At 37.5% G+C, this 24,010-nt stretch overlaps 1 protein-coding gene across 1 annotated transcript in view; it reads right to left on the bottom strand.

Annotated features, from left to right (window-relative positions):
* GALNTL6 (polypeptide N-acetylgalactosaminyltransferase like 6) overlaps nucleotides 1-24,010 on the bottom strand; it is a 1,158,724-nt gene that overhangs the window by 417,698 nt on the left and 717,016 nt on the right. The window lies entirely within an intron of this gene.

Below are 24,010 nucleotides of genomic sequence, written 5' to 3'. Positions count from 1 at the left end.
ATATGCAACAGGTGACATTTGAGATATAAAGAATAGGAAGAAATGTTTCATTTGCTCAAGGAGTTTTAAAGTCTAGCTGGAGAAACTGGTAATGAAGAGTTTAATTTCCTCACGGATAATGAAACAGACCAGAAGTAAGAGAACCAAGTCTTAACCCACCTCCTCTCTACCAGATTTCATCAGAATTGTTTTTTGTCTAGTTCATCAATCATATCCATATTGGTCAACTCAACAGATGCTTTTAAGTACTTTCCTTGCTGACTTTGTGGCAGTACCAAAAACAATATTTTTATGTCATCCCATCCTCTTGGATAAAAGACTGCTTTTAAATCAATACTGATCAGGCTGCTTTGCAGCATCTTCCTTCTTACTCAACCATTAAATGTTGCTGTTTTCAGAATTCAGTCGACAGTCCTCTTATTTTATTCCATGGACTTGGACAATCTCACTCACTTTTATGACTTGATTAACATCTCAAAGATAAAATCCTTAAACCTCTATAAACATCTCCAATATACCTCTGAATATCAGAAACATAAATCCAAACAAACTTCACTTGGATGTTTTTCTGCTCTTCAATCTCCACTTGTTCCAAACTGAATTCATTATTTCTCCTCTTCAATGAGCTCCACCTCAATGTTCCCTATTTTAACAAATAGTTCCACATAAACTATTAAAAATACGAAATCTGACATCTTGATAAATATATCATTGAATAGCAGTTTAATTTCTTAATCCTTAAACCTATCCTCTTCTTTGCAAATGCAGCCACCACTTTCTTATAATCATTTAGTTTCTAATTGGTTTCTGTGTATCTAATCTTTTCCTACCTTTGTCTGATTCTTAACATAACAGCCAGAGAAATCTCTTTAAAGATACAAAGCAGATTATGTCACTGCTTGTTTAAAGTCCTTAAATATTTCTTATCGCCTGTTCCAACCAATGCAATGCAACTCCCAGGTCTCTGAGATCTGTCCCCTGTCAACTCTCCAGCTTTTTCTCTATCTTATATTTTTATAATTCTATGCTCAGCTCTAATACATTTCCTTGTAAACATATGTAACTTTACTCTCATATGTAACTTTACTCAAACCCTTTAATTTTCCTGGAAATGTGCTTGCTCATCTCTACTTGGTGAGCCCCAGAACCTCATGCTTCCTTTGCGAAGTGTTTTCTAGTGTCCTAAATATGCTAATATTACCTAGTGGTGCTTCCACAGAGCCTTTATATCCTGTTATATTATTTATATTTTATTGCAATTATTTATTTCTCTATGTTCTCCATTAGCTCTATCTATATTTTACATAGGTAATATCTTGATTTTTTTTCTATATCCTAGTTCCAGGTCTTCAATAAATATTTGTTAACTTAATAAGTGAGAGAATGTTATTCAAGCTCTTAGAATTTACTAAAATTGCTACAAGAAAGCATGTAGAAAGAATGATTTCTCTTGTGGACAATAAAAGTTTTTTAAAAAAATGTACCTTAAAATAGATTAAAATGACATCTAAAGTTTCAAAGCAAACTAAAAGGAATAAGAAAATGATATATGATATGGAAAAACGACAAAAATTAGAATTTGAAAGACTCATAAGTGAGATCATTGGGAACAAGGTAGATGTGAAAAAGAGAGGTGGCAATATATTCTCTGGAAAGAAATAGGCATTCAGAAATATCATTTCAGAAACAAAGACCAAATTTGAAAAACAAAACAAAACAAAATGGAATGAACAAACAAAATAGAAAGTTCTTTAAATTTCTCTGTGCTTTTGTCTCTTTCTCTGTTTACTTTCTGAATAATTTCTTCCACTCTATTCTGCTCTTTGTGTTAACTAGATTTTTTAAAAGATTTTATTTATTTATTAACAAGAGATGCAGAGAGAGAGGCAGAGACACAGGCAGAGGGAGAAGCAGGGTCCTCACAGGGAGCCCAATGTGGTACTCAATCCCGGGGCTCCGGATCACAACCTGAGCCAAAGGCAGATGCTCAACCACTGAGCCACCCAGGCATCCCTGTGTTAACTAGATTTCTAATCTTTTTTTTTTTTTAAAGAAGTTGTTTTGTTTCTTTTTCAAATATATCTTGTCAGGTTTGATTTTTTTTTTAATTACTTTTTTAAGGTTTCAATTCCCACTTTTATTTCTTTAAAAATATCAATTGTTAATTTTGTAGGCTCAATCTGAGAATTCTATTAGGTAGGATCTTCATGGGCCTGATCGGTGCTTTGTTGTTCCCATTGATTTTGCTCATGATGGCTTATTTTCTGCATGTGTTGAGTAATTTTGTGCTATGAAGTTAAGTTCCTAGGAAATATATCTATCAGATATCTTTGAGGCATTTTTTAAATTGCATTCATTTAAGGTACATTTACTTCTGCCAGGTCCCCAGTGTCTTATCCACCTGAGACTATTTTCACTTAATTTACTTGACTAAGGGCTTTTCAGGTCATATATGTCTGTGGATTTGGGTTAGGAATTCTCAGAGGAGATTGTTGATTTTATTCTACTTCTCTCAGTATCACAGTAGAGATAGTAAAATCTACTTTTACAGGATTAGTTCTTCCCTTCCTCCTCTCCTTCTATCCCTCCTCTCTTCCTTCCTTCTTCAGTGAAATTGTTGCCAGTAGAAGGTCCTGGAATTCTGCAGAAGTCCCTCCAAACTTGTGCTCTGCTGGGGCTCTAAGTTTGGACAATTGCTCCTGGCTGTTCCGTGATTTGTTAAGATTGTAATTAAGCATGCTCTTAATATGTTTGGGGATATTTGGAATCACGTGGTATCATTGTTTATTGTTTAATGATTGAGGAATACTGTTGGCATTAAACCTTCAAGAGAGAGAGTCCTGAAGCAAATGACTGCCTCTAAGGAACATTACTTTCTCATCTTCTAGAGTCCAGACAAGACCACAAAAATTGGCAAATGTCTTTGAAGCAAACTTTGCTTCCAGAAAAAGTCTTACTATGTGAAAGTCTTACTTTACTTAATCAACTATGCTATGATTAAAAAAAAAAAAATGCATGTGCCTATTTTTTTTTTTAGTAGTTTATGTACTATATGCCAGCAGAGGTTTTTCTGAAAGTTTAGGCTACCATTATCATCAGAAATGGGGGAAAAATGCTTGTCAAGTTGAACAGATTTTGAGTATATATTGAGGCTACATTATGTAAAATAACCTAGGGTGAAGTTAGCACTCAAAATGTGTTAGTTGCCTCTAAATGGGAAATATCAGCAAAATTTCTTGGTGTCAGTGGACAAACATAGAATTCTGTCTCTACTGCATAGCACATAATTTGCTGATGTTAAAATATTCTGCACCGAGGAAAATTCTATTTTCTAATCAATGTCTCTGGGAAAACGCTAGTTGTTAGTTTCTACAAAATCAGATTTTTACCACTCAAGTCAGCTGATTATCTGAAGTTGGATGTAAATCAACTCATCAGCAGTCTCCTAAAGAATGTTAATGTGGGTCTGTGTCATTTCCCTATTATTCAAGGAGATAACTTTAGTCAGATTGTTTTAAAATCCCACTCATTATTTGCCTTAATTAAGAAAACAGGCTTATATACATTCAAATTTTTTGATCATTAATATAATAGCTATATCCACAGAGAGAAATGCAGGAACTTACCCACTATCTATTCTGGCTAAGTGAGAACTTACACATAGACTGGTATATCATATAGTTTTCTTAATGCTTTTAGCTGAAAATTTAATTTTGGGGGGGTTTTGGGAAGCCATTGAGTGTCAGAGAAAAACTGACTATCCAATTGGTCAAAAAATGAGCTCTTGCTCATAATAAATGAATAAATCACATGGGTATATTTTCTGGATAAATACCACCCAAGTTCCCATTGCTTTTGCAAAAGTCGAGGGAATGAGTTTAGGCAACATCTGCAGACATTCCTCTTCTTTAGAAATCTGCTTATCCAGTAATTAGCACAGAGCAAAGCAATTAAACATATTAGCATTTAAACATATATTGGCCATTTTAAAACTATATCATAAGCAGATTTGAACAAGAAGATTAGGCTGAAGAACATGTGTTTTCCTTCCATTATTAAATAGAAAGATTCCACGCCAAAATCAGTCTGGCAAATCTGAAATAAAATGTGGTGACAGGACCCAGTTATTTCAAGAGCTGATAATTTAGTAACAGCATGGAAATTTTTGCTTTCATAAAGAACAGGCACTAGCAATAAAACGACCTTTAGCTTTTGTGAGAAATCATCCCTTTTTCCTTATAAAATACAAAATAAGGCATTCTATGGCATCAGATAGCATTTTTTACTATGCACAGTATTGTACTAGGACAGAAAATTTCCAACACTCCTATTGTCTGTCTGTTTCAGTAACCATCTCTTTTGGAAACTTGTGTTCAAAGGGATATTATATATAAAGGTACTTTGGGAAGTATAAAATGCCATAAAATTATAAAATGTTGTTATGATTGTTACCATTATCTTTGTTCTACTTTCTCTTTTCCCCAGGCTCTAAGAAAGTAGTGTATGGTTTGCGATATGCTAGGCTCATGTTTCAGTAGTTGTGATTATTACTACATCTTTTCTGGAGGAGGAGATTCACATGTATCGACCTTGTATGACATTTTCTGACCTTCATCTTCTTTAGCAATCTGGGAGAATTTGCATTTATGAGAGGAGGTGGAGATTAACAGGTGCTTGTGTCTTTCACAGAGTCTTCCTGTGAGTTGGGACTAGCACAGGAGGCAGAAGCAGCCTGCTTTTGCTTAGGTCACATAGGCAGCAACAATTGCCATCTAATGAAACATCCTTGGAGGCGGCAAACAGCCACCAGGAGAAATTGCCACAGGAGAATAAAATTAAAAGATCAAAAACCAATGATCTGAGATAGCACACAGTGGAAGATGAAAGAAATGCATGAGCTATTATAAAACCAAACAGTTAAAAGGAATGAGATCTCTGGGGAACTCTTAATTTAGAGAAAATGTTTATATATTTTATAGTAATATCATGTAGATCAATTTTCTGAAAATAGAAATAAATTAGTGTAAAATGGATTGCTATTTTGGACATGGAAGAAGAAACATATGAGAGAACAAACTAATAGATGAGTAGTTTCACATATTTTGAATTTTGAATCCTTGTCACCAGATTTTCTGATCTCTTAATTTATTCTCAAAACTTATTTTTTAATTTTTCTTGTGGTGAAAATCACCCAATGTCATTTTTATTTTTACTATGGCAGTAGTTCTAGATTTGCTTGGGTAGAGAGATTAAAAAACTTATTAAACAATTCTTTACGGTGACCCAAGAAAAGGGGTCTATTCATACTGCTCAGCTGTTTGGAAAAGTTCCTCTGGAGAGGAAAATAAAGCCTCCTCACTGTGGTGGCCTCCTATGGTCCTGTCTTCTTCTCCAGCCAGTAACTAGAGGTACAGACCGATTGACAAGGCCAACTCCAGTGGCTAACATATGGTGATACAGACTATTCTCCGCTTTTCAAAGCATGCTGTCAAATCCCACTTTTTACCTGTGTATCCCCAATAGTGGGAACGTCTCACCTGCAAAACCCACACCAACAACCAGCTACTTTCAATTTCTATGCAGAAAACTTTTTTTCCCCTCACTATCCTGTTGGTGGTCATCCTAAAATTTTCCTTCAAATCTCTTGGGATAAAAATCTTCTCATTAAGCTTTTTCTTCATGATAATATTTATTACAGAAACCATTTCTGGAAGCTAGATTGTATCAAGTACTCTAGTCAGTGCTTTATGTATATTATCTCCTCCCCCCGCAACACTTCTAGGAAGCAGCAGATATCATTATCCACATCTTACAGAGGAGAAGGATAAAACTCAGAGAAGTTAGGTAATCTACTTGTAATCATAGAACTCAATAAATGGCAAACATCAGGATTCCACAGAGGCTTTCCAGACTACCAGTTCTCTCTACCATTCCAGTCATGAGCTTCTACATTTGGACAACCCTTAGGCCCAAGCTAACTCCACCATTTATGAAATGTATGATGCTGGATAAATTACATAAATCCTTAAATTGTTTTTCTTATTTGTATTAAAGTTTTTTTGTGAGCAAGAATGTCATAGCATGTATAAATTGCCTATCTAGCCACTAGAAGGCACTTAATAAATGGAAATGCCCCTTTGTAGATGACTATTTACCTCTGTCTCTCCAGGTTCACCACCCTTTCTTTTTTTTTTTTAATTTTTATTTATTTATGATAGAGAGAGAGAGAGAGAGAGAGAGAGAGAGAGAGAGGCAGAGACACAGGCAGAGGGAGAAGCAGGCTCCATGCTGCACCGGGAGCCCGATGTGGGACTCGATCCCGGGTCTCCAGTATCGCACTCTGGGCCAAAGGCAGGCGCCAAACCGCTGTGCCACCCAGGGATCCCCACCATCCTTTCTTGTTCAGGTCACTTTATTCTGTGATTAGCATGGGTCAGAGCCACTAGAATGAGCAATGCCCACATAAGGTAATAATACCACCTTTAACATAGTTTAAAGTTTAGTGATCTACTATTTTCTAGAAAGAATTTGAGGCAGCTTCAAATAAAATATAAGGAATACTTATAAAAGTAGAAATAGTAAAAAAAGGCTTTGAGAAGAGGAAATAATATGTTAATCATGAGGGATGATACTGTTATTGTGAGAACATCAAATTGACACTGAGCTTCCTGGCATGTAGCTCCGTTACCATCTAGGGTATGAATAATTTGACAAGCTGTGTGAGGAGAAGCATTTGTTCTGATTATCTTAAACATGGAAACAAGAATAAAGAACATTTGTTCTAATGAGAAGGGTTTGCTTTGAAAAAAAGATTGTGGTGGATATGAATTACCTATAGCAACTCTACACACCGATCAAATTCAATGAGTCATATGTGAACTTTTCCTTTTGTGGTAGTAACTGATAGATCAAATCAAAAGTACACTGTTTCCAGGGGAGCCCTTTACCTAAAAGCATGATACTAAGTCTCTAACAGTTTTAGGATAATAGAAAATGTCAAGGAGGTCAACACAAATGATACAGAATAAAACTTTGTAAAGGGAGAATCAGAGCCAAATGCATAAATCCTTGAAAAAAGAACACTCAGCAGGTAACATGAGCATCTTCCATAAACATTACTCTTCAGCCTTAGTAATAGAAACAAAAAGGAAGAAGTTTATTCAACTTGTCAGGAGGTGGTAAAAGAAATAGCAATAAACTGATGCTAAAGAAAATGTTCTGTTGAAAGTTTCTTCAAAACACTAGATGGATGAATAAAGTAACCAGAATACCCATATTGTCACCCAGTACTTAAAAGCAAGCAGTTAGACTAGATTTTAAATTATAAGATAAAGATGGGTGAAGGTGTAATATTGGATGGTAGTAGAGAAATTTCTATGACAATGTCCTGTTTTAGTTTTCATGTCATTTAGCTAGTTTGTTTCTCCAGTTTCTGAAATATTAATGGCAAACTGACTTCAGGAGTAGCTAATCCCAAAAGGCAAGAGATACTCTGAAAAAATATGACTATAAATTACCTAAAGTATATAAAATTGGAATTGCATGACAGTTTATTGCAATTTTAACCTAACAAATGTCTATCTGAAAGGTGTCATGTATTTTCTATAAGATAGATATAAGATCATAAGACCATAGAGCTATCATTATAAAAGAGAGTACAATTAATAAAATAATTGATCAGTCAATTTTTTAAAAAAAATGAAGTATAGTTGACATACAATTTTAGGTGTACAACCCAATGATTAAATATAGTGATTCTATACATTATACAATGTTCACGATAAGTATAGTTACCATCTGTTACTGTACAAAGTTTTTCCAGTATTATTGACTATATTCCCCATGCTATACTTTTCATCCCTGTGATTTATTTATGTTATAACTGGAAGTTTGTGTCTCCTAATCCCCATCTTTATCCATTCATCTATTGATGGACACTTAAGTTGCTTCCATATCTTGGCTATTGTGAAGAAAGCATAAGTGTGCATATATCCTTTCACATTCATGTTTTCATATTCTTTGGGTAAATATCCAATGGAATTACCAAAACATATGGTATTTCTATTTTTTTTTTTTGAGAAAACTCCACATTGTTTTCCATGGTGAAGGCACCAATTTACATTCCCACCAACAGTACCTGAGGGTTGCCTTTTCTCCACATCCTCACCAACACTTGTTATTTTTTTTTCTTTTTGATACTAGTCATTCTGACAGGTGTGAGTTGATACCTCATTGTCATTTTGATTTGCTTTTCCCTGATGACTAGTAACGTTGAAATCTTTTCATGTGTCTGCTTGCCATCTGTATGTTTCCTCTGGGAAAATGTCTGTTTAGGTCCTCTGCGTTAAAAAAAAAATCTTCTAAAACAAGAACACTTGCTTAAATATCTAATTAAAAAAAAAATCAGCCAGAGGTAGAATTACCAGTAGTGGAATCTGTACTTCCTAATTCTGTGTGTGTATATGTGTTTGTGTATTCAGGTTTAGCATTTTAAACCAGGGAGTCCAGTTGTATACCATATATTAATTGAACATTAATCAAAACAGACAAGCATTATTTCATAGAGTTTATGGACCTAGAAAGCTTTATGTATTCTTAGATTTAAGTCATTATGTAATTGATAGTGGCATATACTTGTTAAAGGACCACATGAGTGGTTAAGAACCATATTAGAAAATAGATCAGCCTACAAAAGAACACCCAGTCCTTTGCCCAAGGACTACCTTGCTTAATTTAACTAAGGCAACATGTTCTTGGCTCTACAGAATTCATTTCCAATGGTCCCCTTCATGTCATCGTTTTTGAATCTAGGTATATATTAGAAAAGGAAACTACCTCTCTAAAATGACGAAATAAAATATAATGAAGATAGGAGTGGAAACCACAAATTCCAGTAACTTTTGTGAAGACTCCAACCAACACTACATTGCCTTAAAACAAATTCTCACAATGCCAACAAATTAAACAATATAGACAACATCACACATTTAATAAGTTGTTAAGTCTTTAATCAGCAAAATATAAAATGATGAGTCATTATTTACAGAAGCAGTGTCTAAGTCAAATATTGACTTTAAGAGGTAGAGTGTCAGGAAATGATACTTCTTAAAAAGTTATAATAGAGAAACAAATTTCCAGAGAATCTAGCCATTTATGTCAGAAAACAATAACCTTAAAATAACAAATCAAAACTTGACAATGATGGCAATGCTACATCCAAAATATTAAGGAGGAGGGGCAAGACGGCATGAAGAGCAGGGTCCCCAAGTCACCTGTCTCCACCAAATTACCTAGATAACCTTCAAATCATCCTGAAAATCTACGAATTCGGCCTGAGATTTAAAGAGAGACCAGCTGGAATGCTCCAGTGAGAAGATTCGCGCTTCTATCAAGGTAGGAAGACGGGGGAAAAGAAATAGAGAAACAAAAGGCCTCCAAGGGGAGGGGCCCCGCGAGGAGCCGGGCTGAGGACGGGCGAGTGTCCCCAGGACAGGAGAGCCCCGTCCCGGAGAAGCAGGAGCTGCACCAACCTTCCCGGGCAGAAAGGGGCTCGCAGGGAGCTGGAGCAGGACCCAGGAGGGCGAGGATGCCCTCGGGCTCCCGGGGACACTAACAGACACCTGCGCCCCGGGAGAGTGCGCCGAGCTCCCTAAGGGCTGCAGCGCGCACGGCGGGACCTGGAGCAGCTCGAGGGCTCGGGCGGCGGCTCCGCGGAGGGGGCTGCGGGGCGGGAGCGCGAATCCACCAGCGCAGGCCCCGGAGCACAGGGCGCCGGGACACAGCCCAGGATCCGGCCTCCCCCGGGACAGGCAGAGGCCGGGAGGGCCCAGGACAGCGAGGACGCTCCTGCCCCGAGCTGAGCAGATCAGCGGCCCCACCCCGGAGCCTCCAGGCCCTGCAGACGGAGAGCTCCGGAGTTCCTGCCGGAGCTGAATCCAGGTTTCCAGAGCTGGCCCCGCCACTGGGGCTGTTGCTCCTGGGGCCTCACGGGGTAAACAACCCCCACTGAGCCCTGCACCAGGCAGGGGCACAGCAGCTCCCCCAAGTGCTAACACCTGAAAATCAGCACAACAGGCCCCTCCCCCAGAAGACCAGCTAATCGGACCAGTTCCAGGGGAAGTTAAGGGACTTAAAGTACACAGAATCAGAAGATACTCCCCCGTGTTTTTTTTTTTTTTTTTCTTTTTCACTTCTGGTTGCTTCCCCCACCCTTTTTCCCTTTCATTCTTTTTCTTTCTCTTTCTCTTTTTCTTCCTTTTTTTCTTTTTTTTTTTTGTCTTTTCTTTCCTTCTTTCTCTTTTTCTCCTTTTCCCAATACAACTTGTTTTTGGCCACTCTGCACTGAGCAAAATGTCTAGAAGGAAAACCTCACCTCAAAAGAAAGAATCAGAAACAGTCCTCTCTCCCACAGAGTTACAAAATCTGGATTACAATTCAATGTCAGAAAGCCAATTCAGAAGCACTATCATACAGCTACTGGTGGCTCTAGAAAAAAGCATAAAGGACTCAAGAGACTTCATGACTGCAGAATTTAGATCCAATCAGGCAGAAATTAAAAAACAATTGAATGAGATGAAATCCAAACTAGAAGTCCTAACGACAAGGGTTAATGAGGTGGAAGAACGAGTGAGTGACATAGAAGACAAGTTGATGGCAAAGAGGGAAACTGAGGAAAAAAGAGACAGACAATTAAAAGACCATGAGGTTAGATTAAGGGAAATAAACGACAGCCTGAGGAAGAAAAACCTACGTTTAATTGGGGTTCCTGAGGGTGCCAAAAGGGCCAGAGGGCCAGAATATGTATTTCAACAAATCATAGCTGAAAACTTTCCTAATCTGGGAAGGGAAACAGGCATTCAGATCCAGGAAATAGAGAGATCCCCCCCTAAAATCAATAAAAACCGTTCAACACCGCCACATCTAATAGTGAAGCTTGCAAATTCCAAAGATAAAGAGAAGATCCTTAAAGCAGCAGGAGACAAGAATCCCTGACTTTTATGGGGAGGAGTATTAGGGTAACAGCCTAATACTCTCCACAGAGACCTGGCAGGCCAGAAAGGGCTGGCAGGATATATTCAGGGTCCTAAATGAGAAGAACATGCAACCAAAAATACTTTATCCAGCAAGGCTCTCATACAAAATGGAAGGAGAGATAAAGAGCTTCCAAGACAGGCAGGAACTGAAAGACTATGTGACCTCCAAACCAGCTCTGCAAGAAATTTTAAGGGGGACTCTTAAAATTCCCCTTTAAGAAGAAATTCAGTGGAACAATCCACAAAAACAAGGACTGAATAGATATCATAATGACACTAAACTCATATCTGTCAATAGTAACTCTGAACGTGAACGGGCTTAATGACCCCATTAAAAGGCGCAGGGCTTCAGACTGGATAAAAAAGCAGGACCCATCTATTTGCTGTCTACAAGAGACTCATTTTATTTATTTATTTATTTATTTTAAATTTTTTATTTATTTATGATAGTCACAGAGAGAGAGAGAGAGAGAGAGGCAGAGACATAGGCAGAGGGAGAAGCAGGCCCCATGCACCGGGAGCCCGATGTGGGATTCGACCCCGGGTCTGCAGGATCACGCCCTGGGCCAAAGGCAGGCGCCAAACCGCTGCGCCACCCAGGGATCCCAAGAGACTCATTTTAGGCAGAAGGACACCTACAGCCTGAAAATAAAAGGTTGGAGAACCATTTACCATTCCAATGGTCCTCAAAAGAAAGCAGGGGTAGCCATCCTTATATCAGATAAACTAAAATTTACCCCAAAGACTGTAGTGAAAAAAAAAAAAAAAAAAAAAAAAAAAAAAACAAAGACTGTAGTGAGAGATGAAGAGGGACACTATCTCATACTTAAAGGATCTATCCAACAAGAGGACTTAACAATCCTCAATATATATGCCCCGAATGTGGGAGCTGCCAAATATTTAAACCAATTAATAACCAAAGTGAAGAAATAGTTAGATAATAATACACTTGTACTTGGTGACTTCAATCTAGCTCTTTTTACCCTCGATAGGTCTTCTAAGCACAACATCTCAAAAGAAACGAGAGCTTTACATGATACACTGGACCAGATGGATTTCACAGATATCTACAGAACTTTACATACAAACTCAACTGAATACACATTCTTCTCAAGTGCACATGGAACTTTCTCCAAAATAGACCACATACTGGGTCACAAATCGGGTCTGAACCGATACCAAAAGATTGGGATCGTCCCATGCATATTCTCAGACCATAATGCCTTGAAATTAGAACTAAATCACAACAAGAAGTATGGAAGGACCTCAAACACGTGGAGGTTAAGGACTATCCTGCTAAAAGATGAAAGGGTCAACCAGGAAATTAAGGAATTAAAAAGATTCATGGAAACTAATGAGAATGAAGATACAGCCGTTCAAAATCTTTGGGATGCAGCAAAAGCAGTCCTAAGGGGGAAATACATCACAATACAAGCATCCATTCAAAAACTGGAAAGAACTCAAATACAAAAGCTAATCTTACATATAAAGGAGCTACAGAATAAACAGCAGATTGACCCCAGGCCCAGCAGAAGAAGAGAGTTAATTAAAATTCGAGCAGAACTCAACAAAATCGAGACCAGAAGAACTGTGGAACAGATCAACAGAACCAGGAGTTGGTTCTTTGAAAGAATTAATAAGATAGATAAACCATTAGCCAACCTTATTAAAAGAAGAGAGAGGAGACCCAAATTAATAAAATCATGAATGAGAAAGGAGAGATCACTACCAACACCAAGGAAATACAAACGATTTTAAAAACATATTATGAACAGCTATACGCCAATAAATTAGGCAATCTAGAGAAATGGACACATTCCTGGAAAGCCACAAACTACCAAAACTGGAACAGGAAGAAATAGAAAACCTGAACAGGCCAATAACCAAGGAGGAAATTGAAGCAGTCATCAAAAACCTCCCAAGACATAAGAGTCCAGGGCCAGATGGCTTCCCAGGGGAATTCTATCAAACGTTTAAAGAAGAAATCATACCTATTCTACTAAAGCTGTTTGGAAAGATAGAAAGAGATGGAGTACTTCCAAATTCGTTCTATGAGGCCAGCATCACCTTAATTCCAAAACCAGACAAAGACCCCACCAAAAAGGAGAATTACAGACCTATATCCCTGATGAACATGGATGCAAAAATTCTCAACAAGATACTGGCCAATAGGATCCAACAGTACATTAAGAAAATTATTCACCACGACCAAGTAGGATTTATCCCCGGGACACAAGGCTGGTTCAACACTCGTAATACAATCAATGTGATTCATCACATCACCAAGAGAAAAACCAAGACCCATATGATCCTCTCTTGGATGCAGAGAAAGCATTTGACAAAATACAGCACCCATTCCTGATCAAAACTCTTCAGAGTGTAGGGATAGAGGGAACTTTCCTTGACATCTTAAAAGCCATCTACGAAAAGCCCACAGCAAATATCATTCTCAATGGGGAAGCACTGGGAGCCTTTCCCCTAAGATCAGGAACAAGACAGGGATGTCCACTCTCACCACTGCTATTCAACATAGTACTGGAAGTCCTAGCCTCAGCAATCAGACAACAAAAAGACATTAAAGGCATTCAAATTGACAAAGAAGAAGTCAAACTCTCCCTCTTCGCCAATGACATGATACTCTACATAGAAAACACAAAAGTCTCCACCCCAAGATTGCTAGAACTCATACAGCAATTCGGTAGCGTGGCAGGATACAAAATCAATGCCCAGAAATCAGTGGCATTTCTATACACTAACAATGAGGCTGAAGAAAGAGAAATTAAGGAGTCAATCCCATTTACAATTGCACCCAAAAGCATAAGATACCTAGGAATAAACCTCACCGAAGAGGTAAAGGATCTATACCCTAAAAACTATAGAACACTTCAACACAAGAAATTGAGGAAGACACAAAGAGATGGAAAAATATTCCATGCTCATGGATTGGCAGAATTAATATTGTGAAAATGTCAATGTTACCCAGGGCAATTTACACGTTTAATGCAATCCCTATCAAAATACCATGGACTTTCTTCAGAGAGGTAGAATAAATTATTTTAAGATTTGTGTGGAATCAGAAAAGACCCCGAATAGCCAGGGGAATTTTAAAAAAGAAAACCATATCTGGGGGCATCACAATGCCAGATTTCAGGTTGTACTACAAAGCTGTGGTCATCAAGACAGTGTGGTACTGGCATAAAAACAGACACAGAGATCAATGGAACAGAATAGAGAACCCAGAAGTGGACCCTCAACTTTATGGCCAACTAATATTCGATAAAGGAAGAAAGACTATCCATTGGAAGAAAGACAGTCACTTCAATAAATGGTGCTGGGAAAATAGGACATCCACATGCAGAAGAATGAAACTAGACCACTCTCTTTCACCATACACAAAGATAAACTCAAAATGGATGAAAGATCTAAATGTGAGACAAGATTCCATCAAAATCCTAGAGGAGAACATAGGCAACACCCTTTTTGAACTTGGCCACAGTAACTTCTTGCAAGATACATCCACGAAGACAAAAGAAACAAAAGCAAAAATGAACTATTGGGACTTCATCAAGATAAGAAGCTTTTGCACAGCAAAGGATACAGTCAACAAAACTAAAAGACAACCTACAGAATGGGAGAAGATATTTGCAAATTACGTATCAGATAAAGGGCTAGTATCCAAGATCTATAAAGAACTTCTTAAACTCAACACCAAAGAAACAAACAATCCAATCATGAAATGGGCAAAAGACATGAAGAGAAATCTCACAGAGGAAGACATAGACATGGCCAACATGCACATGAGAAAATGCTCCACATCACTTGCCATCAGGGAAATACAAATCAAAACCACAATGAGATACCACCTCACACCAGTGAGAATGGGGAAAATTACAAGGCAGGAAACAACAAATGTTGGAGAGGATGTGGAGAAAAGGGAACCCTCTTACACTGTTGGTGGGAATGTGAACTGGTGCAGCCACTCTGGAAAACTGTGTGAGGTTCCTCAAAGAGTTAAAAATAGACCTGCCCTACGACCCAGCAATTGCACTGTTAGGGATTTACCCCAATGATTCAGATGCAATGAAACACCGGGACACCTGCACCCCGATGTTTATAGCAGCAATGTCCACAATAGCCAAACTGTGGAAGGAGCCTCAGTGTCCATCGAAAGATGAATGGGTAAAGATGTGGTCTATGTATACAATGGAATATTACTCAGCCATTAGAAACGACAAATACCCACCATTTGCTTCAACGTGGATGGAACTGGAGGGTATTATGCTGAGTGAAGTAAGTCAATCGGAGAAGGACAAACAGTGTATGTTCTCATTCATTTGGGGAATATAAATAATAGTGAAAGGGAATATAAGGGAAGGGAGAAGAAATGTGTGGGAAATATCAGAAAGGGAGACAGAACATAAAGACTCCTAACTCTGGGAAACGAACTAGGGGTGGTGGAAGGGGAGGAGAGTTGGGGGTGGGGGTGAGTGGGTGATGGGCACTGAGGGGGATACTTGATGGGATGAGCACTGGGTGTTATTCTGTATGTTGGTAAATTGAACACCAATAAAAATTATTTTATTAAAAAAATAGGGAAAAAAACCCCAAAATATTAGAAAAAGGGATAATAAGCTGAGGATTTTATTATATTTTAAAACAGACTCTAATTTCATAGCAGGATGAGACCCTCTCATAGCACCAGGGAGGCAGCAAGAATTTGTGGAAAGCTCATTGGTTTGCAGTCAGATAGATCTGTTTTCCAATATCTGTATCTCTTGCTAGTCAAGTGACCAAGCACAGTTTTCACTCATGTCTCTAATCTGGTTTCCTTATCTATATATTTGGAGCTGTATCATATAACCAGAAAGGATTATTGGTGGTGGATGTATATATACATATATATATATATACACACACATACATATATATACATATATTAGTTATATATAGATATATATCTCTATATAATGTATGCACTGCTCAATTTCCTAAATGATGGTTGGGGGCAGCCCTGGTGGCTCAGTGGTTTAGCGCCACCTTCAGCCAAGGGCTTGGTCCTGAAGACCGGGGATCGGGTCCCGCGTCGGGCTCCCTGCATGGAGCCTGCTTCTCCCTCTGCCTGGTCTCTGCCTCTCTCTCTCTCTCTGTGTGTCTATCATGAATAAATAAATAAAATTAAAAAAAATAAATGATGGTTGGACTTTTCACTATGATTATGAAATATTGACTTATATTTCAACAATAAATATGAGATATTATTACAATATTGGTTCCAAGAAGGAAAATTCATTAAAATGGATAAATACTTGAAACTTGAAAGAGTAAACGTTATGCTGAATTTAATTACAACTTTAAAAATATTTCCGGAGTTAACAAGAGTATATACTATACATGTAATAAACAGGTCATAAATGAAGAGCTGTATTGGCAAGGCTAGGAATCCACTGACTAATTATTCCTTCCCATACCTGAGTCTGCACTTGTTATAAGTGGTGTCTGGGTATATACAGTGGAGATAGATTCCTGTTCCAAATATCCTGTCCTCTCATTGCCACAAATATTGGAGAATCCAGGAGCCTTTCTATGCGGTTGTGATTTTGTGTATGTGTGTGTGTGTATTTGTGCATGTACACAATCTTCAAGAATATATACTAATCTTTGGAAAGCATAAATACAAAGCGATAGAAACAGAATTACGATATAAATAGTTCTCTATACTCTTGGTAAAATGCAAAGGAGGTAGATGGATTTAGATCCTATTCTCCCTAATGCTCAGCAATAACTTGTATCTGCTGGATATAAGCCCAAGAACAAAACCTGGGGCCTGTGGATTTTAAGCTATTTTTTTTCTTTTTGCTCTTCAAGTTCTATATTTGTTTGTTAGGTTTTTAAAATTATTTTACAACCATAGTTCTCCCCTCCTCTCATTTTTGCATATTGTTTGATTTTCCTTTTGTCTGTTGTAAATTTCCTAAGAACTAGAAAGTGCTGGAGATCTAATCTTTGACTCTACTTACCTTTATTTTTAAAGCAGAGGGAGACAAAGAGAGACAGAGATGCAGAGAAAAAGACAGAAAGATTTATAGTCAAATAATACTATTGCATAATCTTTCTTTCTTACCTTACCTTCCTTTTTTGCACAAACTTTCTTGTGACATTTGTCCAATCACAGATTCTCTGCCAGTCAACTCACCAGCTTCAAACCTAGGACTACATTTACAAATTGGTTTAAATGAACTTAAATTTATTACAAGATTGATGCATTAGTTAGTTGTCTTTGTGCTTCTCCCCTAGCAATTGCTTCATAAGTTCTTAGACTCTCACAAACAGGTTTCTTGATCAATGTATTTCAGTTACAATTTGAGATCACTAGCACTCAAAATTTGGTTCAAATTGAAAGAGGGAACAATTAGGATGTTTAGAAAAGGACATATTCTTTCCAGAGCTGAAGCTGGCTAGGAATGTGAAAATTCTGCACAGTGAGCATGAAAGGTGGTGTTAATGGTGGGAAAGGATGAGAAACCCACATTTAAGTGAATGAGAGGCACTGCCTATTATTCTAGTCACTTAAAAATTTTCAGAAATGTTAATTGGAATATTAATATCATTAAACTAATCGTGTTGGTTTACTCACATAAAGTATTATTGGCAGAGGTCCTGAAATTAGGTTGTTTCAACATTGCTGAGTCATGCACTGAATAAAACATTTTACATTCTTGAAAATATGATGCTTGTGGACATAGCCTTCTGGCACTTTTGAGGACTGTGAGTTATTCACTTAAGAGTTTCTGTCCTGGAACATGAGAGACTTCTAACTCTGGGAAACGAACTAGGGGTGGTAGAAAGGGAGGTGGGTGGGAGGTTGGGGTGACTGGGTGATGGGCACTGAGGGGGGTACTTGATGGGATGAGCACTGGGTGTTATTCTATATGTTGGCAAATTGAACATCAATGAAAAATAAATTTATTAAAAAAACAAACAAACAAATAAATAAATAAATAAATCGTCAGTTAAAAAAAAGAAAAAGAGTTTCTGTCCTGAACTTTCTGCCAAGGCTCCACATTCCCCTTTACTGAAGACTTGATCAGGCCCATACTTTAAAAAGGAATAGATTAAAACTAAGTATAGTGGGCAGTTTAGCTAATGTTTCCTGCACATTACCATACCACTTAATTGTTTATTATAATAAATTACTGGAATAATTCTCTTAAATGCCACAGTTGCTTTGAGCCTTTTGGGAGAGAGGAATTTAGCAATTCTCTCTATAGTTGATAGAAATATGAATCTGTTTCTACAAAGCCCTAATTGAATGTTTACGTGAATTAGTTACTCTACAGCTTTTTGATAAGTAGAGAATCCAAACTTTCATTAAGCTCTAATGACCTTTATAAACTTTCTTGGGGAAAAATGAATCTTGACCTTGGCAACTAGCAAAACAATTAGAATATGGTTATTTTTTGATTATTCCACTATGTCAACAGTAAGGCATAGTAGTTTGATGAATGTGCATTCATGCAGAATAGGGAAAAGGCCACATTTGCATGGAAATTCAATTTATAATTGTTTTTATTTTTTATTGATGCTTAGTGAATTGGATCTAAATGGAGCCATTTTTTAAAAAGGGAATCAAACTTGACAAATAATGTATCTGGGTAAACACTTTGAGTCATTTTAATAGTAATTATACTCTAGATGATATAGTGATATTATGGGATAAAAAAGAAAACATCAGAGTTCAACTTCAGTGACTCTAGGATATTTAATAAAGTCAAAGGGACCTGTGTGTTAGAACCTGTTTTACTCTTTAGCTAGAGTTAGCATGGAACTCAATTAGGGAGATTGCATTCAAGAAACCTAGGACTCAGTAATCAGGAGAAAACTCAGGGGAAAACCTTGACTTTAGTAAGGTTTTTGATATTATAAATTAATGTCTATTAACAAAGTACGGTAATCTTTAAAGTAGCACATAGGAGTTTTTCAGACAGAATAGTGGGAAAAACTGAAACAACAAAAGGTACCAGAAACCCAGAAACTAAGAGATAATTTAGAAAATAACAATTGGTTTGATACAATTGGAACTTAGATTATCCAGACACAAGAGAATTCGAGAGATGACTGGAAAGGCTTTGGGAGTCGTATATAAAGGGCTTTCTAGACCTATGTACATAGAAAACCAGTGACAATTTTCAGAGGTAAATGGGAAGCAATAGTGCAGCAGTTCAGCCTGCAGGGTTTGGGGTCAGACCTGAGTATCCACTTCATCAACTTATTTGCTGTGTGTCCTTGGGTAAGTTATGTAACTACCCTGAATTTTAGTTCCTTATCTGTAAAACGGGATTAATAAGAGTTCTCATTGAGTTTCAGTTATAAACATAGTAATCCATATACACCTCTTAGCTCAGGTTCTGGCTATGTAGCATGCTAGTCATTATGATCATTATGATCATCATTATTATGATTAATAATAATTATTATTACTTTTCAAAAATATTACTTGGAAGGGAATGTGGGAGGCTACTCTGTGGATGGAATCTGCAGCTGCAGGTCTATACTAGAGGTTGTACAGAGAGCACAGACTGGCATGGAGATGAATATGCAGAGAACAGAGGTGACAGATTTGACAGCTGTAGGGGACCTAATGACTCATTGGCAGGGTAGAGTCAATAATTGCCGTTATTGCCATTTTAATCCAGGGAGATATGAGTGCCTGACAATCGAAGGACGTGGCCAATATTATGTAGAACAGGATTAAAATCCATAGAAATTGTAACAATATGATAGAAGAGCAAATTCGAGGAGATCAGGAAGAATGCCTGCAGGGCGAACCACATAAAGCCAAGAAAGACAATGAGCAAACCAGGGATTACAAACATATGGCTGAGGAAACACTGTCTGTGGGCTGAATAAAATGCCTGGTACACTGCTTTGAAGAAACAGAAATGACAATATTTTATTAGAAACCATAGGGAACTGCCACATAATTTTTCCATATTGTTCTGAATTATTTAAAGTTGGTCTTTATAATTTATCAAGGATGAAGAAAGGATGTGCTTTTTTGTCCTCAATCCAACAATAATAATGGTTTTACCTTTCTCCCCAGTTATGCTGAATTATTTTAACTCAAGGCAAACATTTTAAGCCCAAGAGATTTAAATGCTAAGAAGATATTGCTATTCCTGGCTTATTCCTTCTGACCTGCTTAATAGCATCCGTGCTTTCTTTTAAGGGATGTTTATATTGGGAATATCTAAGCAGCCTTGGATCACAGCATGTTTCTCTTCGGAAAACTTGTAGTTGGACTGCCAGATCATCCAAAGAGACAGCTATTCATGTTTTTATATTTGGATATGTATGGGCTATTTTCCTATTGGCCTTTTCTTCAGGGTTCACTTGTCAGTTCATTTAGCAGGTCTGGCCACAGAAAAAGATAAAAATATTAGTCAATGCACTAATAACCTAATGAAACATTCTGGCATCTATACTTGTCTTTTTTTCTCTGTTTTGGAATAAGGAGATTTTCCTATTCTTGCTGAAGCCCAATGCACTAGTTTGATAGGGCGGCCATAACAAAGTACCTCAGACTACGTGGCTTAATCAGCAGAAATTTATTTTCTCACAGCTCTAGAGGCTAGAAGTCTGAGATCAAGGTGCTAGAAGGGTTGGTTTCTTCCAAGGTCTCTCTCCTTGGCTTACAGTTGGCTGTCCTCTCCCTATGTCTTCATTTGCTCTTTCCTCTGTGCTTGCCTGTGTTTTAATCTCCTCTTCTTATCAGGACACCAGTCATATTGAATTAGGACCCACTCTAATACCTCATTTTAACTTAATTACATCCTGAAAGATTCTATATCTAAATTCAGCCCATAATAGTGTCCACTTGTGCTATGAATAAAATCGCTTTCCTTTCCCTCTGGATCTAGCCCCATTGACTGTAACTTCCCTGCCTTCCTTTGCCCTCTTCCTTCTTCTGTTTTACTCTCTCTTTACTCTCAGCAGATAAACATGCTCAGAACTCTGACACCTACAAAAACACCTTCATAGTGGGCTACTTGAGCTCTTCTGGCTCTAGCCTTCTCCTCCTCCCCATAGTCTCTCATTCAGTTTCTTGAACATAAAGTCTGCCCAATATTTTACTTTCTTAGCTCCCATTACTCCCATAATTGGCCATCTTTCCCAAACATTTAGCTTACAAACAACTGGCAAAGATCACCAATGAGCTCCGAATCATCAAACTAGTATAGACTGGAATTCCCTCTAATAACACATTATTCATACCTTGGCTTCTGTTGTACTACACTTTCCCCTAACTGTCCATTTCTTTTCAAATTTGTTGAATTCTCCTTCTTCAGACCAGCCTTTAATCCTTGGAGTATCCCTGGCCCTCAGGCTTCCAGCTATTTGCTGACTGTCATTATGTCAAAAAAACTCCAACATTTGTTATGTTTCAGAAGCAACCCAGAGCTATCATGCTCACAACTGAACTTTATTTTCTCCTTTCTGACATTTAACTTTTCCTCTAGTGTTACTTTCTTTAAAGAACTGGGGTTGGGACAAGGTTAAGAGGTAGCTGAGGCCTAGGAAAGAATGTTGTTGATCCCAAAATGAACAAATGCCTAAGGAGTACGGCAGGAGGCAGAGAAGTCAATGCCAATGTATCCATGTCTGTCCCATCCTTTTGGACATCATCATCACACATTGTGATTAACATCTTCCTAAAGGTGGCTTTGATGGGGCCATTATTCATTGGAATAATTTCTCTCCTCGTGAATTCTGTGCCAACGGAGACATACAGTAAGGTAGATGGAGGGCTAAATATCGTTGTTACTTTAAAAAAATAAGTTTGAAAAGTTTGAAAGACATAGCTTAGATTAAGGAATAAAAATTTGCTCACTGATCCTAAGAATTAGGCTGACTTGCCTTCTCAATCACTGAAGGCACAGATAGCAATGTATCTTACCCTGCTGTATCAGGCCTCGGAATTGCTAAGTAGTACCTGGAATAGAAGAACAGAGAACCTGGGCTCTCTGCACACAAATCAGTTTCCAAGGTTTCTTCACAAACAAAGTTGTTATGAGGTTATTTGTCCAAAATTTATATTAAATCACTAAGAAAGAAGCATCAGCACCCTACCTCCATGCACCTCCCCCATCCAGTCCCCAGGTCTGAATAGCCACTGAGGAAACCCATTTCAAAATTTTTGGCTTATGGAGAATTAACCAGAGGAAACACATTAATTCCTAAACCTTAGTGTTACAAATTTGGGAGTCTTACACTACGAATATTTCTGTAACTATCAAGGACTTGAACATAAGTCTTGAATCATCAAGGACTTATCAGTTAAGGATTTCTGAATTCATATTTTAGTTGCTTATATCAATTGAAAGAACTGCTTAGTGATTTTATTTTATTTTTTAAATATTTTATTTATTTATTCATGAGAGGCACAGAGAGAGAAAGAGGCAGAGACACAGGCAGAGGGAGAAGCAGGCTCCATGCAGGGAGCCCAACATGGGATTCAATCCCGAGTCTCCAGGATCATGCCCACCAGGCTGCCCTGCTTAGTGATTTTATAATGAACAATATGGTCCATGTTCAACTAGCAATTTCAACTAAGGTTCTGGTACCATATTGCGGGGGAGTGTTAAAGTAAGCAGCAACCCATACAGAATATAATGCCTTAAGAAAAGTATTTGTGATGAGAATACTTGTATCTGTCTATACCTGCAGAAAAATGTATGTTTGCTGGCTGTAGCCTGAGATATGTAAGTTGATTTATGAAATTATGCAAGAATTTTGTCTTAGAGGAACTCTACGTACTCTGGATCAACCAGTATGCTATCATAGACTATTTTAGGACTTAACTTCAGGGGATATAACTGGCAAGACATAAGTCTAGTCCTATTACTTTCTGGGGCCCATCCACTCTGTAAGAGAAAACTTAGGCGCCAACTACGGCTGGAATTCAGATATTTGCAGACCTCTTTTAAAGCATGGTGTTCAAAGAAAATCAGACTAATTAGAAAGAAATTTGGGCTCCTGAGGAAAAAAGAATATTAATGAGTGAAGATAAACTCCTATTGGAAGGCTGTGTCTGATCATCTCAAACATAGATATGTTCTCTCTCCTACTCCTTCTCATCTCCAGGTGAATGAAAAGTTTATAAAGGAGATTTCTGTGGCATAATGGGAGAAAAAAATAGAACATTACAGTGTCAAAAAAGTTTGCTGTGGAGGCCTTTCTCAAAGAACTAGTTACAAGAAGTGAAAGCTCCTTGCTGACTGGAGACAGAGAAGAATGCCACAAGCAGATGGTTAAGAAGAAACTGGCTTATATTTACTTATCCATTTCTTCTATATTGTCCAATTTATTAGTGTGTAAGTTTTTACAGCAGTCTCTTATGATCCTTTTATTTCTGTGGCTTCAGTTGTAATGTTTTCTCTTTCATTTCTATTTATTTATATTATTATAAATTTCTATTATTTGTCTTAATTGTAGTGTACTTAAAGATTTGTCAATCTTGTTGATCTTTTCAAAAACCAACTCTTGGTTTTGTTGGTCTTTTCTGCTCTTTTTCTGGTCTCTATTTTATTTATTTTTTCTCTAATCTATATTATTTCCATTCTTCTGTTAACTTTGAGCTTAATTTGTTCTTTTTCTAGTCCCTTGAGGCATAAAGTTTACTTGTTTATTTGAGAACTTTCTTCCTTGTTAATGTAATCATTTGTCACTATAAATTTCCCTCTCAGGCACTGCTTTTGCTGTATGGTATGTTGGTATGTTGGTATGTTGGTATGTTGTGTTTTCATTTCATTTGTCTAAAAATATTTTCTAACTCCCCTTTGATCTTTTTTGATTGGCTGGCTGCTCAGGAGTGTGCTGTTTAATTTTCACAAGTTTGTGAATTTTCCAGTTTTCCTTTTGTTGTTGGTTTGGTTTCATTCCATTGTGATCAGAAGAGATAATTCGTTTGATTTCAATTC

The sequence above is a fragment of the Canis lupus genome, chromosome 25, assembly GCF_003254725.2.
Source record: "Canis lupus dingo isolate Sandy chromosome 25, ASM325472v2, whole genome shotgun sequence".
Lineage (NCBI taxonomy): Eukaryota > Metazoa > Chordata > Mammalia > Carnivora > Canidae > Canis > Canis lupus.
Note: the sequence above shows the minus strand (reverse complement) of the source record. Positions and strands in the feature narration are given on the sequence as shown.